Here is an 18286-nt window from a genome sequence, read left to right as displayed (position 1 = left end):
CCCACCCTCATTCACTCACCCACCCACCCTCATTCACTCACCCACCCTCATTCACTCATTCACTCACCCACCCTCATTCACTCACTCACCCACCCACCCTCATTCACTCACTCACCCACCCACCCTCATTCACTCACCCACCCACCCACCCACTGTCATTCACTCACCCACCCACCCACCCACCCACTGTCATTCACCCACCCACCCACTGTCATTCAATGTCATTCACCCACCCACCCACCCACTGTCATTCACCCACCCACCCACTGTCATTCAAAAGTCATTCAACCACCCACCCACTGTCATTCAACCACCCACCCACTGTCATTCAACCACCCACCCACCGTCATTTAACCTCCCACCCACCGTCATTCAACCACCCACCCACCGTCATTCAACCACCCACCCACCCACTGTCATTCACTCACTCACCCACCCACCCACTGTCATTCAAACCCATCCACTGTCATTCACCCACCCAACTGTCATTCAAACTGTCATCCACCCACCCAACTGTCATTCACCCACCCACTGTCATTCAAACCCACTGTCATTCACCCACCCACCCACTGTCATTCAATTCATTCAACCACCCACCCACCCACTGTCATTCAACCACCCACCCACCCATTGTCATTCAAGCACCCACCCACCCAATGTCATTCAACCACCCACCCACCGTCATTCAACCACCCACCGACCCACCGTCATTCAACCAACCGTCATTCAACCACCAACCCACCGTCATTCAACCACCCACCCACCATCATTCAACCACCCACCCATCGTCATTCAACCAACCCACTGTCATTCAATCTCCCACCCACTGTCATTCAACCACCCAAACCCACCCACCCACTGTCATTCACCCACCCACCCACTGTCATTCAAACTGTCATTCAACTGTGATTCCCCCACCCACCCAACCACCCAGGCAGGCAGTCACCTGTCTTTTGTTGAAAATATAACAATAGACAGGTTGTATTGTAATGTTTATTCTGTATCACAATAAGAAAACAGTTAAGTAAAAGTTGCGCGCTAAAAGATATTTTTTCGTGGTAGGTGCGCTATGGGTTCGGGGGGGGGTACGCTATGGGTTCGGGGCGGGTACACTATGGGTTCGGGGCGGGTGCACTATGGGTTCGGGGCGGGTACACTATGGGTTCGGGGCAGGTACACTATGGGTTCGGGGCGGGTACACTATGGGTTCGGGGGGGGCACGCTATGGGTTCGGGGGGGGTACGCTATGGGTTCGGGGGGGCACGCTATGGGTTCGGGGGGGGTACGCTATGGGTTTGGGGGGGGGTACGCTATGGGTTCGGGGGGGCACGCTATGGGTTCGGGGGGGGGGTACGCTATGGGTTCGGGGGGGCACGCTATGGGTTCGGGGGGGGCACGCTATGGGTTCGGGGGGGGGTACGCTATGGGTTCGTGGGGGGGTACGCTATGGGTTGGGGGGGGGCACGCTATGGGTTGGGGGGGGCACGCTATGGGTTCGGGGGGGGGGTACGCTATGGGTTCGGGGGGGGGGGGCTGCTCCTTTCATTTGTCCCGGGCCCCATGGTTTCTGTGGCTGCCCTGAATCGCTCTAATTAATTGTGATTCTTTTGCCCCTGATATCTGCTACTATTTTTGTCTTCGTGTTTACGGTAGTTTTTCAGCTTTAGTGTGTGTGTGTGTGTGTGTGTGTGTGTGTGTGACTGTGTGTGTGTGTGTGTGTGTGTGTGACTGTGTGTGTGTGTGTGTGACTGTGTGTGTGTGTGTGTGTGACTGTGTGTGTGTGTGTGTGACTGTGTGTGTGTGTGTGTCTCACTGTGTGTGTGTGTGTGTGACTGTGTGTGTGTGTGTGTGTGTGTGTGTGTGTGTGTGTGTGTGTGTGTGTGTGACTGTGTGTGTGTGTGTGTGTGTGTGTGTGTGTGTGTGTGTGTGTGTGACTGTGTGTGTGTGTGTGTGTGACTGTGTGTGTGTGTGTGTGTGTGTGTGTATGTGTGTCTCACTGTGTGTGTGTGTGTCTCACTGTGTGTGTGTGTGTCTCACTGTGTGTGTGTGTGTGTGTGTGTGTGTGTGTGTGTGTGTGTGTGTGTGTGTGTGTGTGTGTGTGTGTGTGTGTGTGTGTGTGTGTGTGTGTGCTCAACTCCAGTCCTCAAGCCCCGCCAACAGGTCAGGTTTTCAGGATATCCCTGCTTCAGCACAGGTGGCTCAATAAGTCCCTGCTTCAGCAGAGGTGGCTCAATCAGAGTCTCAGTCTTTGACTGAGCCTCCGATTTAACCACCTGTGCTGAATTTGGAATATCCTGAAACCCTGTCCTGTTGGGGGGGAGGGGGGGGCTTGAGCACTGGGGTTGAGCCCCCTTTCCATCTGGATAAGGAGAGTATGAAGTAACCTTTGGCCTGGGCATACAAATGGGCTGGGCCAGAAAGCGGGGGGGAGGGGGGTGCTCACTGGTAAGAAACAGAGCGAGGTTAGAGGCGGGGAGATATTTACAGCTACTGAGGGAGGGGCCCACGGTCGCCCCCCACAATTACAGCCTTACCAGGGTTTCCAGTCACCGGGTGGGCACTGGAAGAATGAAATACCCCTGCCACGGAAACCGCCACGGAAACCTCCGCGGCGCCTCCCATCCTGTCCCAGAGGCGCAGCTGGAAACGGGGATATTGGTTATTCACTGTCCGCTGAGGAAATACGCGGAAACGGTTCTTACTTTCAGCCCCGAATAATGAAGATAGCGAATGTGTGTTTAATACTTTTATCCCGTCTTCTCGTTACGTAATTATACCACAAACCAACGGGCCGTTTTTCCGCCTCGGTTTGTAAGGCCGGAACTTCCCACGTGGTCCCTCCGGGATACGCCACGGGGAATAATCTGAAGCATTTCTTCTTATCTGTTTTCTTCACAGAATAATTATTTTCAGGAAGGAGGGAAAGGGTTTCTGTTCTCCCCGAAGCCGCACGCTCTGCTTCACCCTTTCAGCGCTGGATATCAGTTACAAAGCAACGAGCAAACCTGTCCCGTCTCTCTCTGTCCCGCAGAACAAATGGTCTGACACCGAGGGGCCTTGTGATTTATACAATAATGACTGGCGTCCGATTATTGTCTGTTTCTGTGCTGATAATCGTGTCCTTATCATGTATACTAAGAGGAACAATGACGTGCAGGAGAGTGATTCACAGGCCGCCCTTATCAGATCTCCGGCTCAGCTCCTTACAGAGGAATGATTACATTGGGGACCCCCGTGTCATGTGAATGCCACATGATAACTGCCATTTACATAGTAGGTGATACCGCTTTTATTTGGACGAACTCATTACAATTAAGATGAGATCTCTGGGGCTCTCCTACCTTAATCAGGTCATGATTATCCATGTTCAGTTAGTTGCAGGGGAATGAAAGCACTCAGCCATGTAACCCCTGATGCACACTGTGTGCCACATTAACTCTCCTCCTTTCTGTCCTTCTGTACATGTGGTCTCTGGAAACGGATAAAGACTGTAAGTGCTGCCTGACCAGTGATCTCTAACTCCTTCTTTCTGCTGGTAATACCCAAATTCCGTTAGTTTCCACAACACTTTATCACACTATTTGGTTACTTTTTGGAGTCACATGGTAACACTCTGATTTAGTTTCCTCTGTGGAGGAAATACCCGTGTTACGGGAGACCAGGTCTCTTACACATTTATACCGCGATCATATGATTGAGCAAAGCAAGGAGCTGAAATAAATTGTCATTTATTTCACGAAACACAATGTTCCACAATTACACTCAAAATACACTTACTGTGACGGGGGCAAACGAAATAATTTGTTTCCAGAACGAAATCTTGTAAGATAAAGTCTGTAGGAGTTATTTGCCGTGACAACACCTTTAATTCCCTGGCTAAATGGACTTTCCCATACTCCCCTGTCTGTTTTCACAGGTCGCTTAGCCCTGTTCCTGTTCCTGTGTGACAAACATTACACACTTCCTTTTCTTATCCAGCTTCTGAGTGAGTACTACCATCCTTACCTACTCCCTTGCAAAGCAATCCGTTTGCCCGTCCCTTGATACCGAAGCACTTCACACAGAGAAGCCCTCTCTACCCACACAACACCCACAAGAACCGCACTTCACATAGAGAAGCCCTCTCTACCCACACAACACCCACAAGAACCGCACTTCACATAGAGAAGCCCTCTCTACCCACACAACACCCACAAGAACCGCACTTCACATAGAGAAGCCCTCTCTACCCACACAACACCCACAAGAACCGCACTTCACATAGAGAAGCCCTGTCTACCCACACAAAACCCACAAGAATCGCACTTCACATAGAGAAGCCCTCTCTACCCACACACCAACACCCACAAGAACCGCACTTCACATAGAGAAGCCCTCTCTACCCACACACCAACACCCACAAGAACCGCACTTCACATAGAGAAGCCCTCTCTACCCACACACCAACACCCACAAGAACCGCACTTCACATAGAGAAGCCCTCTCTACCCACACAACACCCACAAGAACCGCACTTCACATAGAGAAGCCCTCTCTACCCACACACCAACACCCACAAGAACCGCACTTCACATAGAGAAGCCCTCTCTACCCACACAACACCACAAGAACCGCACTTCACATAGAGAAGCCCTCTCTACCCACACAACACCCACAAGAACCGCACTTCACATAGAGAAGCCCTCTCTACCCACACAACACCCACAAGAACCGCACTTCACATAGAGAAGCCCTCTCTACCCACACAACACCCACAAGAACCGCACTTCACATAGAGAAGCCCTCTCTACCCACACACCAACACCCACAAGAACCGCACTTCACATAGAGAAGCCCTCTCTACCCACACACCAACACCCACAAGAACCGCACTTCACATAGAGAAGCCCTCTCTACCCACACACCAACACCCACAAGCACCGCACTTCACATAGAGAAGCCCTCTCTACCCACACAACACCCACAAGAACCGCACTTCACATAGAGAAGCCCTCTCTACCCACACAACACCCACAAGCACCGCACTTCACATAGAGAAGCCCTCTCTACCCACACACCAACACCCACAAGAACCGCACTTCACATAGAGAAGCCCTCTCTACCCACACAACAACACCCACAAGCACCGCACTTCACATAGAGAAGCCCTGTCTACCCACACAACAACACCCACAAGCACCGCACTTCACATAGAGAAGCCCTCTCTACCCACACACCAACACCCACAAGAACCGCACTTCATATAGAGAAGCCCTCTCTACCCACACACCAACACCCACAAGAATCGCACTTCACATAGAGAAGCCCTCTCTACCCACACACCAACACCCACAAGAACCACACTTCACATAGAGAAGCCCTGTCTACCCACACACCAACACCCACAAGAACCGCACTTCACATAGAGAAGCCCTCTCTACCCACACAACACCCACAAGCACCGCACTTCACATAGAGAAGCCCTGTCTACCCACACAACAATACCCACAAGAACCGCACTTCACATAGAGAAGCCCTCTCTACCCACACACCAACACCCACAAGAACCGCACTTCACATAGAGAAGCCCTCTCTACACACACACCAACACCCACAAGAACCGCACTTCACATAGAGAAGCCCTCTCTACCCACACACCAACACCCACAAGAACCGCACTTCACATAGAGGAGCCCTGTCTACCCACACACCAACACCCACAAGAACCGCACTTCACATAGAGAAGCCCTCTCTAACCACACACCAACACCCACAAGAACCGCACTTCACATAGAGAAGCCCTCTCTACCCACACAACAACACCCACAAGAACCGCACTTCACATAGAGAAGCCCTCTCTACCCACACAACACCCACAAGAACCGCACTTCACATAGAGAAGCCCTCTCTACCCACACAACACCCACAAGAACCGCACTTCACATAGAGAAGCCCTCTCTACCCACACAACACCCACAAGAACCGCACTTCACATAGAGAAGCCCTGTCTACCCACACACCAACACCCACAAGAACCGCACTTCACATAGAGAAGCCCTCTCTACCCACACACCAACACCCACAAGAACCGCACTTCACATAGAGAAGCCTTCTCTACCCACACACCAACACCCACAAGAACCGCACTTCACATAGAAAAGCCTTCTCTACCCACACAACACCCACAAGAACCGCACTTCACATAGAGAAGCCCTCTCTACCCACACAACACCCACAAGAACCGCACTTCACATAGAGAAGCCCTCTCTACCCACACAACACCCACAAGAACCGCACTTCACATAGAGCCCTCTCTACCCACACAACACCCACAAGCACCGCACTTCACATAGAGAAGCCCTCTCTACCCACACAACACCCACAAGAACCGCACTTCACATAGAGAAGCCCTCTCTACCCACACACCAACACCCACAAGAACCGCACTTCACATAGAGAAGCCCTCTCTACCCACACAACACCACAAGAACCGCACTTCACATAGAGAAGCCCTCTCTACCCACACAACACCCACAAGAACCGCACTTCACATAGAGAAGCCCTCTCTACCCACACAACACCCACAAGAACCGCACTTCACATAGAGAAGCCCTCTCTACCCACACAACACCCACAAGAACCGCACTTCACATAGAGAAGCCCTCTCTACCCACACACCAACACCCACAAGAACCGCACTTCACATAGAGAAGCCCTCTCTACCCACACACCAACACCCACAAGAACCGCACTTCACATAGAGAAGCCCTCTCTACCCACACACCAACACCCACAAGCACCGCACTTCACATAGAGAAGCCCTCTCTACCCACACAACACCCACAAGAACCGCACTTCACATAGAGAAGCCCTCTCTACCCACACAACACCCACAAGCACCGCACTTCACATAGAGAAGCCCTCTCTACCCACACACCAACACCCACAAGAACCGCACTTCACATAGAGAAGCCCTCTCTACCCACACAACAACACCCACAAGCACCGCACTTCACATAGAGAAGCCCTGTCTACCCACACAACAACACCCACAAGCACCGCACTTCACATAGAGAAGCCCTCTCTACCCACACACCAACACCCACAAGAACCGCACTTCACATAGAGAAGCCCTCTCTACCCACACACCAACACCCACAAGAATCGCACTTCACATAGAGAAGCCCTCTCTACCCACACACCAACACCCACAAGAACCACACTTCACATAGAGAAGCCCTGTCTACCCACACACCAACACCCACAAGAACCGCACTTCACATAGAGAAGCCCTCTCTACCCACACAACACCCACAAGCACCGCACTTCACATAGAGAAGCCCTCTCTACCCACACACCAACACCCACAAGAACCGCACTTCACATAGAGAAGCCCTCTCTAACCACACACCAACACCCACAAGAACCGCACTTCACATAGAGAAGCCCTCTCTACCCACACAACAACACCCACAAGAACCGCACTTCACATAGAGAAGCCCTCTCTACCCACACAACACCCACAAGAACCGCACTTCACATAGAGAAGCCCTCTCTACCCACACAACACCCACAAGAACCGCACTTCACATAGAGAAGCCCTGTCTACCCACACACCAACACCCACAAGAACCGCACTTCACATAGAGAAGCCCTCTCTACCCACACACCAACACCCACAAGAACCGCACTTCACATAGAGAAGCCTTCTCTACCCACACACCAACACCCACAAGAACCGCACTTCACATAGAAAAGCCTTCTCTACCCACACAACACCCACAAGAACCGCACTTCACATAGAGAAGCCCTCTCTACCCACACAACACCCACAAGAACCGCACTTCACATAGAGAAGCCCTCTCTACCCACACAACACCCACAAGAACCGCACTTCACATAGAGAAGCCCTCTCTACCCACACAACACCCACAAGCACCGCACTTCACATAGAGAAGCCCTCTCTACACACACACCAACACCCACAAGAACCGCACTTCACATAGAGAAGCCCTCTCTACCCACACACCAACACCCACAAGAACCGCACTTCACATAGAGGAGCCCTGTCTACCCACACACCAACACCCACAAGAACCGCACTTCACATAGAGAAGCCCTCTCTAACCACACACCAACACCCACAAGAACCGCACTTCACATAGAGAAGCCCTCTCTAACCACACACCAACACCCACAAGAACCGCACTTCACATAGAGAAGCCCTCTGTACCCACACAACAACACCCACAAGAACCGCACTTCACATAGAGAAGCCCTCTCTACCCACACAACACCCACAAGAACCGCACTTCACATAGAGAAGCCCTCTCTACCCACACAACACCCACAAGAACCGCACTTCACATAGAGAAGCCCTCTCTACCCACACAACACCCACAAGAACCGCACTTCACATAGAGAAGCCCTGTCTACCCACACACCAACACCCACAAGAACCGCACTTCACATAGAGAAGCCCTCTCTACCCACACACCAACACCCACAAGAACCGCACTTCACATAGAGAAGCCTTCTCTACCCACACACCAACACCCACAAGCACCGCACTTCACATAGAAAAGCCTTCTCTACCCACACAACACCCACAAGAACCGCACTTCACATAGAGAAGCCCTCTCTACCCACACAACACCCACAAGAACCGCACTTCACATAGAGAAGCCCTCTCTACCCACACAACACCCACAAGAACCGCACTTCACATAGAGAAGCCCTCTCTACCCACACAACACCCACAAGCACAGCACTTCACATAGAGAAGCCCTCTCTACCCACACAACACCCACAAGAACCGCACTTCACATAGAGAAGCCCTCTCTACCCACACAACACCCACAAGAACCGCACTTCACATAGAGAAGCCCTGTCTACCCACACACCAACACCCACAAGAACCGCACTTCACATAGAGAAGCCCTCTCTACCCACACACCAACACCCACAAGAACCGCACTTCACATAGAGAAGCCTTCTCTACCCACACACCAACACCCACAAGAACCGCACTTCACATAGAAAAGCCTTCTCTACCCACACAACACCCACAAGAACCGCACTTCACATAGAGAAGCCCTCTCTACCCACACAACACCCACAAGAACCGCACTTCACATAGAGAAGCCCTCTCTACCCACACAACACCCACAAGAACCGCACTTCACATAGAGAAGCCCTCTCTACCCACACAACACCCACAAGCACCGCACTTCACATAGAGAAGCCCTCTCTACCCACACAACACCCACAAGAACCGCACTTCACATAGAGAAGCCCTCTCTACCCACACACCAACACCCACAAGAACCGCACTTCACACAGAGAAGCCCTCTCTACCCACACAACACCCACAAGAACCGCACTTCACATCGAGAAGCCCTCTCTACCCACACAACACCCACAAGAACCGCACTTCACATAGAGAAGCCCTCTCTACCCACACACCAACACCCACAAGAACCGCACTTCACATAGAGAAGCCCTCTCTACCCACACACCAACACCCACAAGAACCACACTTCACATAGAGAAGCCCTGTCTACCCACACAAAACCCACAAGAACCGCACTTCACATAGAGAAGCCCTCTCTACCCACACAACACCCACAAGAACCGCACTTCACATAGAGAAGCCCTCTCTACCCACACAACACCCACAAGAACCGCACTTCACATAGAGAAGCCCTCTCTACCCACACACCAACACCCACAAGAACCGCACTTCACATAGAGAAGCCCTCTCTACCCACACAACACCCACAAGCACCGCACTTCCCATAGAGAAGCCCTGTCTACCCACACAACAACACCCACAAGAACCGCACTTCACATAGAGAAGCCCTCTCTACCCACACACCAACACCCACAAGAACCGCACTTCACATTGAGAAGCCCTCTCTACCCACACAACACCCACAAGAACCGCACTTCACATAGAGAAAGCCCTCTCTACCCACACACCAACACCCACAAGAACCGCACTTCACATAGAGAAGCCCTCTCTACCCACACAACAACACCCACAAGAACCGCACTTCACATAGAGAAGCCCTCTCTACCCACACACCAACACCCACAAGAACCGCACTTCACATTGAGAAGCCCTCTCTACCCACACAACACCCACAAGAACCGCACTTCACATAGAGAAAGCCCTCTCTACCCACACACCAACACCCACAAGAACCGCACTTCACATAGAGAAACCCTCTCTACCCACACAACACCCACAAGAACCGCACTTCACATAGAGAAGCCCTCTCTACCCACACACCAACACCCACAAGAACCGCACTTCACATAGAGAAACCCTCTCTACCCACACAACACCCACAAGCACCGCACTTCACATAGAGAAGCCCTCTCTACCCACACACCAACACCCACAAGAACCTTTCATTTCTGTGACTCCCTCAATAAAGTAAAGAAAAGACAAATTACTTGTTGTGCTTTGAAAGGGGGATGAGTTCAGCTATCCGGCCATACTTAGATCTACCGTAGCATATACCCTGGGGCTACACAATAGTGAGGAAGCGGAGAGGGGGAGGCATACGTGGGAAGGGAGGTGGGGGGAGGTGTACGCGAGGAGGGTGGCAGGGGGGAGGTGTACGCGGGGAGGGAGGGGTGAGGTGTATGTGGGGAGGTAGGCGTAGTGGGGGGAGGTGTATGATGGGAGGGAGCCAGAGAGGGGAGGAGGTGTGGAAGTGTACGCTGGGAGCGAGGCGGAGAGGGGGATGTGTATGCGGCGAGGGAGTTGTAGAGAGGGGGAGGTGTTCGCGGGGAGGGAGAGGGGTGGAGGTGTACACGTGGAGGGAGGAGTTGTAGGGAGGGAGGCAGGAGTTAGGAGGTGTATATAGAGAGGGAGGTGTACGTGGGGTGGGAGGCATGGGGGAGGTGTACGTGGGGTGGGAAGCAGGGTGGAGGTATACGTGGGGTGGGAGGTGTACGCTGCTCTTTGTATAACACCGACACACACACTGCTCTGCGTATAATACAGATACACATGCTGCTCTGTGTATAACACCGACACACACACTGCTCTGTGTATAATACAGATACACATGCCGCACTGCATATAATACAAATACAGATGATGACTTGTGTATAATATAGGTACACATGCTGCTCTGCATATAATACATATACACGCGCTGCTCTGCATATAATACAGATACACACGCTGCTCTGCATATAATACAGATACACACACGTTGCTCTGCGTATAATACAGATACACGCGGTGCTCTGTGTATAATACAGATACACACGCTGCTCTGCATATAATACAGATACACACGCTGCTCTGCATATAATACAGATACACACGCTGCTCTGTGTATAATACAGATACACACGCTGCTCTGCATATAATACAGATACACACGCTGCTCTGCGTATAATACACACTGCTCTGCTTATAATACAGATACACACGCTGCTCTGCGTATAATACAGATACACACGCTGCTCTGCATATAATACAGATACACACGCTGCTCTGTGTATAATACAGATACACACGCCGCTCTGCATATAATACAGATACACACACTGCTCTGCGTATAATACAGACACACGCTGCTCTGTGTATAATACAGATACACGCGGTGCTCTGTGTATAATACAGATACACACGCTGCTCTGCATATAATACAGATACACGCTGCTCTGTGTATAATACAGATACACACACTGCTCTGTGTATAATACAGATACACACACGCTGCTCTGCGTATAATACAGATACACGCGGTGCTCTGTATATTACAGACACATGCTGCTCTGTGTATAATACAGATACACGCTGCTCTGCGTATAATACAGATACCCACACTGCTCTGCGTATAATACAGATACACGCTGCTCTGTGTAAAATACAGAAACACACACTGCTCTGCGTATAATACAGACACACGCTGCTCTGCGTATAATACAGGCACACGCTGCTCTGCGTATAATACAGACACACACACTGCTCTGCGTATAATACAGATACACGCTGCTCTGTGTAAAATACAGAAACACACACTGCTCTGCGTATAATACAGATACACGCTGCTCTGCGTATAATACAGATACACACGCTGCTCTGTGTAAAATACAGAAACACGCTGCTCTGCGTATAATACAGACACACACACTGCTCTGCGTATAATACAGACACACACACTGCTCTGCGTATAATACAGATACACACGCTGCTCTGTGTAAAATACAGAAACACGCTGCTCTGCGTATAATACAGACACACACACTGCTCTGCGTATAATACAGATACACACGCTGCTCTGTGTATAATACAGATACAAGCTGCTCTGTGTAAAATACAGAAACACACACTGCTCTGCGTATAATACAGACACACGCTGCTCTGCGTATAATACAGACACACGCTGCTCTGCGTATAATACAGACACACACACTGCTCTGCGTATAATACAGATACACGCTGCTCTGTGTAAAATACAGAAACACACACTGCTCTGCGTATAATACAGATACACGCTGCTCTGCGTATAATACAGATACACGCTGCTCTGTGTATAATACAGATGCACACGCTGCTCTGTGTATAATACAGATTCATATGCTGCTCTGCGTATAATACAGCTATAGACGCTGCTCTGCGTATAACACAGATACACACGCTGCTCTGCGTATCACAGATACAGACGCTGCTCTGCGTATAATACAGCTATAGACGCTGCTCTGCCTATAACACAGATGCACACACTGCTCTGCGTATAATACAGATACACGCAGTGCTCTGCGTATAACACAGATACACACGCTGCTCTGTGTATAACACAGATGCTCATTTGTTATTTAACCCTTTAACAACAAGAGTACATCAGCTAATGCAGCAAGAAGTCAGGAATCCCATTTGAATATGAGATATTACCAATACCATGAGATATTGCAATAATATGAGATATTACCAATAATATGAGATATTAGCAATAATATGAGATATTAGCAATAACATGAGATATTACCAATAATATGAGATATTAGCAATAATATGAGATATTAGCAATAACATGAGATATTACCAATAACATGAGATATTAGCAATAACGTGAGATATTAGCAATAACGTGAGATATTAGCAATAACGTGAGATTAGCAATAACGAGATATTAGCAATAACATGAGATATTAGCAATAACATGAGATATTAGCAATAACATGAGATATTAGCAATAACAGGAGATATTAGCAATAACATGAGATATTAGCAATACCATGAGATATTAGCAATAACATGAGATATTAGCAATAACATGAGATATTAGCAATAACATGAGATATTAGCAATACCATGAGATATTAGCAATAACATGAGATATTAGCAATAACATGAGATATTAGCAATAACATGAGATTAGCAATAATATGAGATATTAGCAATAACATGAGATATTAACAATACCATGAGATATTAGCAATAACATGAGATATTAGCAATAACATGAGATATTAGCAATAATATGAGATATTAGCAATAACATGAGATATTAGCAATAACATGAGATATTACCAATAATATGAGATATTACCAATAACATGAGATATTAGCAATAACATGAGATATTAGCAATACCATGAGATATTAGCAATAACATGAGATATTAGCAATAACATGAGATATTAGCAATAATATGAGATATTAGCAATAACATGAGATATTAGCAATAACATGAGATATTAGCAATAACATGAGATATTAGCAATAACATGAGATATTAGCAATAATATGAGATATTACCAATAATATGAGATATTAGCAATAATATGAGATATTAGCAATAACATGAGATATTAGCAATAACATGAGATATTAGCAATAACATGAGATATTAGCAATAACATGAGATATTAGCAATAATATGAGATATTAGCAATAATATGAGTGTTCAGACCTTAAAAAACTCAAGTACCAGCAATATATAATTTTTTGGTTCCAATTACCAAATTTGTGTGTTTTCTGTCAATCCGCAGCCTGAAAGTCTAGACTGCAAGATGCACCCGATCGCCCCGGAAAGTGACTGCTTGGAGATAGCATCTCTCCCTGTGCAGATCTGTATCTGGGCCGTTATGTCAGGTACACCTGTAATTATAGAGCTGTAACACAGAGCAGGCGTCGGACACTCGTACATGATGAACTGTCCAACTTGTTCAGGCTCTGGGCCATCTCTCTGTGCTAGCTTTGTACCATGGCACAAACCCACGGCAGTGTTTGCAATGTAACTTTCTCCTTAACCTCTTCTGTAGAACTCCAATAAATAATTATAAAAACTATTTATATAGCACTTTTCTCCCGATGGGACTCAAAGCTTCACAGTTACAAAATGAAAAAGAAGAAAACATTTAAGCTTATAAACACAAGGAAAGATACAATGCGGTATCTTTGGGGGGTGCTGTAGCTGGACCTGTTGTGGATCATTAGTTAAATGCCTGGGTAAGCAGGTAGGACCTGAGTCTGTTCTTATAGATTCCCAGAGAGGGGCCACTCGCGTTGTACGTGGCAGACTGTTACAGAGAGTGGGAGCAGCGTGGCTAAAATCTTAGGTCCCAAAGGAAGCCACGGAGACTCTGGGAACTGTTAGGGGTCCTTCACCTGCAGATGGAAGTGAGAGAGTGGGAGTGTAGGGAACGAGAAGCTCTCAGGTCTCTGGGACCCCGGGCATGTCGGGCTTTGAATGTCAACAAGCCAATATTGAAATAAAGTCACCATTTTACAGGCAGCCAGTGCAGAGAACGGAGAACAGGCGTCATGTGTCCAGAACGGGTCTGGTTAGGTAACAACCTGGCCGCAGCGTTCTGCACCAGCTGCAGGGGGCGCAGCTCTGTTTCTGGAAGACCCAGGTAGAGCGCATTGCAATAGTCCAGGCGTGAGGACACACAGGCATGGACAAGCGTAGTAAGATCCTCTGGGGGGGATGAAGTGCTTAATCCTGGCGATGTTCTTTAGGTGGAAGAATGAAGATTTGATCACGTCTGACACCTGATGTTTAAGGGTCAGATTACAGTCATGGACAACACCAAGATTCCTCACTCAGACGGTTTAGCAGCTGGGAGCCCCCAGATTAAGGCCAGTGTGTGACCGAGCTGCAGGCTTGTTGTCTTCTGACGGTGAGCATCCACCACAAACACATCTGTCTTATCAGGATTCAACCTCAACCCACTGGACCTCATCCACTCGAGGAGCTCAGATAAACATCTACTGATGACTGATAATGGGTCCTTAGTGCGTGGTGCAAAGGACAAGGAGAGTTTAGTGTCATCTTTATAGCAGTAATAACCCGGGTCAGGTATCCAGGATGCTTGTGGGGAGCGCAGATATATATGTGTGTACATATTATGTACATGTGTACTTTGGGAAATTTATAAGTACAAATTTCTCTGGATTCTACTAAGAACTCACTGAATATGTAGTTTTTTGAAAGGCATATTTGCACTATTTTGCTTGTGTTTTTCTTTCCACGTATATATCTGCGCTCCCCACAAACATCCTGGATACCTGACACTTTGGATTGAGGAAAAGCAATCTACATGAAGGGTTGAAGCTGCACCTTATTTTTATATATTCATTCACTACATCACATATTCACCTTAAGAGTTTGAATTTTCACTATTGTTTAAGCAGTTATTATAAGTCACTTATTTACCATTTAGTAATAGATTTAAGCGCCAATAGATAGCCTTTTTTTGTTTGTATAACCTGGGTCATGTCGCCGGATTATGTTACCCAGTGGCAGAATGTACACTGCGAACAACATAGGAGATAGGATAGAACCCTGCGGCACTCCACATGGCAGGGTCACTGGTGCAGAGGAGGACACTCCTGAAGCTACTCTCTGTGACCTGCCAGTGAGAGAGGATTTGAACCAGCTGAGAACTGGGCCACACAGTCCACAAAAATCCTTCAGGTGCTCCAATAAGATCCCATGGTCCACGTCATAAAATACTGCAGAGAGGTCAAGAAGTACTAGGATCACCTCTGCCTCTCGCTGGCAGGAGATCACTTAGCACACGACCCAGAGCTGTGTCAGTACTGGGCCATCTTCTGAATCCTGACTGCAATGGGTCAGACATTTCATGGGTTGATAGACGGCTCTCCAGTTGGGTTGCACCACTTTGTAATAACCATCCCAAGGAAAGGAAGGTTTGATACAGGCCTTTAATTCATCATGCAATCCGGGTCTAATGAAGGCTTTTTTAGTCTGATGACGGCTTCCTTCAGCGGTTCTGTAAAGAGCACGGTCTGCAGAGAGCACAGGACTATTTTGGCAAACACTGGGCCGATTACATCAAGACAGCCTAAGAGAAGGTGTGTTGGGACTGGGTCCAAATCACAGGTAGTGGGATGCAACCCCTGAACTGTTTGCACAGTTTGCACATCCAGATGGTCAAAGCTAGTCCGTAAAGCCAGAGAACCTGACACTTCGAAAGCACAGTCTGGAACCCCAACCCAGATGGAGGTTACTTTATCAGAGAAGAAGGCACAATCCTACCCAACGGGACTGTGAAAAGGCTTCAGCTGCAGACATGCCGATTTTCAGAGCCTCGGCACGGTGCGGTAAAGCTGAGCTGGTCTATTGTCCGCTGCCATAATCTTACGCGACAGGAACTCTGACTTCTCACTAGTAATTGTGGACTGGTATTTCGGGATGTGGTCAATCAGTTTTAGCTTGTCCTAAACCATGCGAGACTTCCGCCATCGCCATTCAAGCCTGCGACCCTTCTTCAGTTCCCTAATAGAACGGTCAATCCCAGGAGTGTGGTGAGGTTGTATGAGAACAGGAGCCATTGTTTCCATTGGGGGCCCCAAATCTCTATTGTAGCTATGGATAAGAACACTGAGATCCGCGCAGGCACGAGATATGTCAGAGAAACCCAGGTTATGTTAGTGCAGCCACCTCCTGAGTGGGACTTTTCAATGTTTCTTCCTCAGTTTCACTGTTCCGCTTTTCAGCTGCATTTTGTGATTGTTCGGTAGAGTACTAAATCTTCATTGGCTGGAGGGTCTTGGGACCGCTGCCTGATTGGACAGTGGCTTGTACGCCTTTTTAATATCTTTCATTCAGTTTATATTATTTTCAGATAGATGGGGCGTCATTGTTTTATTTGTCTTTTCATTTCATTGGCATTCTAACAATTTGTAATCTGAATGGCAAATAAAAATCTGTCAAGATCTGATCCATGGACGGAACCCACAAACTTGTATATAAAAGTCCAGCAACTTAACCACTAGACCACAACTCTTCAGCTTCAAAACCTCAAGTATGTAGGAACGTATAACTCGACCTGTTATATATATTACTCAGCAGTCATTAATAATCCAACCAAAAACAACTGCAAAAGTGTATAACATTACTGAAATAACTTGCAGTATTATCCTATACTTTGAGGAATATGATTCACTGCTCTGTGTTCCAGCCTTGCCCGAGGATTAATCCCATGTTACACATGCCTACTTCACGGCATCGATCACAAACATGACATGGAGGAGAGTGTCGCTGTCGTGCACAATGGGAACAGTTTTGTTTGGAGTGTCGCTGCTGTGACATGTGGGATTATGGCTTCCCGGCTTTCCCAAGCAAGTTTTAATTCCTTCATTAAATGTATCCCTGGTCCCTCTCCCTGGTTCCTCCCAAAATGTACAAGGCTAAAATCCCCAAGTCTTTGTTAGATTGAAGAGAATTTGTAGAAAAAGGAATCCATTTTTGGTTTATCCATTTTGCAAAACAAATGCACCTCTTTTTAAGTACGTGAGGAGGACAGCGGGTAAAACACATGGCCATGTTTCATGAGTTCAATTTTTTGTCGAGACTAATACCTTGTGAAGCAAAAACAATGACAGACTGTAGGAGGGGATTCAATGCTTTTTCTCAATATTCTGTTTTTGCTGCTGAAACCATCCAATGAAATAGACATCAGAGCCTGGTGCTTAAAACCGTGATAGACGAGCAAAGACTAGCACGAGGTGACGGCTCTGGATGCGCACAGCTCTCTCTGGATGCGCACTGCTCTCTCTGGATGCGCACGCCTCTCTCTGGATGCGCACGCCTCTCTCTGGATGCGCACAGCTCTCTCTGGATGCGCACTGCTCTCTCTGGATGCGCACGGCTCTCTCTGGATGCGCACAGCTCTCTCTGGATGCGCACAGCTCTCTCTGGATGCGCACTGCTCTCTCTGGATGCGCACTGCTCTCTCTGGATGCGCACGGTTCTCTCTGGATGCGCACGCCTCTCTCTGGATGCGCACGGCTCTCTCTGGATGC

The 18286-nt window shown here is 48.3% G+C and overlaps 1 long non-coding RNA gene across 1 annotated transcript in view; it reads left to right on the top strand.

The window, feature by feature from the left end:
* Nucleotides 1-14275, top strand: part of LOC142498586 (uncharacterized) — a 135692-nt gene extending 121417 nt beyond the window's left edge. The window contains exons 2-3 of the long non-coding RNA XR_012802503.1: nt 3917-3985; nt 14002-14275. This is a non-coding gene — a long non-coding RNA (uncharacterized LOC142498586). The remainder of the gene's footprint in view (nt 1-3916; nt 3986-14001) is intronic.
* The last annotated feature ends 4011 nt before the right edge of the window (nt 14276-18286 follow it).

This window comes from Ascaphus truei, chromosome 7 (assembly GCF_040206685.1).
Source record: "Ascaphus truei isolate aAscTru1 chromosome 7, aAscTru1.hap1, whole genome shotgun sequence".
Lineage (NCBI taxonomy): Eukaryota > Metazoa > Chordata > Amphibia > Anura > Ascaphidae > Ascaphus > Ascaphus truei.
This window is presented reverse-complemented; position numbering and strand designations above follow the sequence as displayed.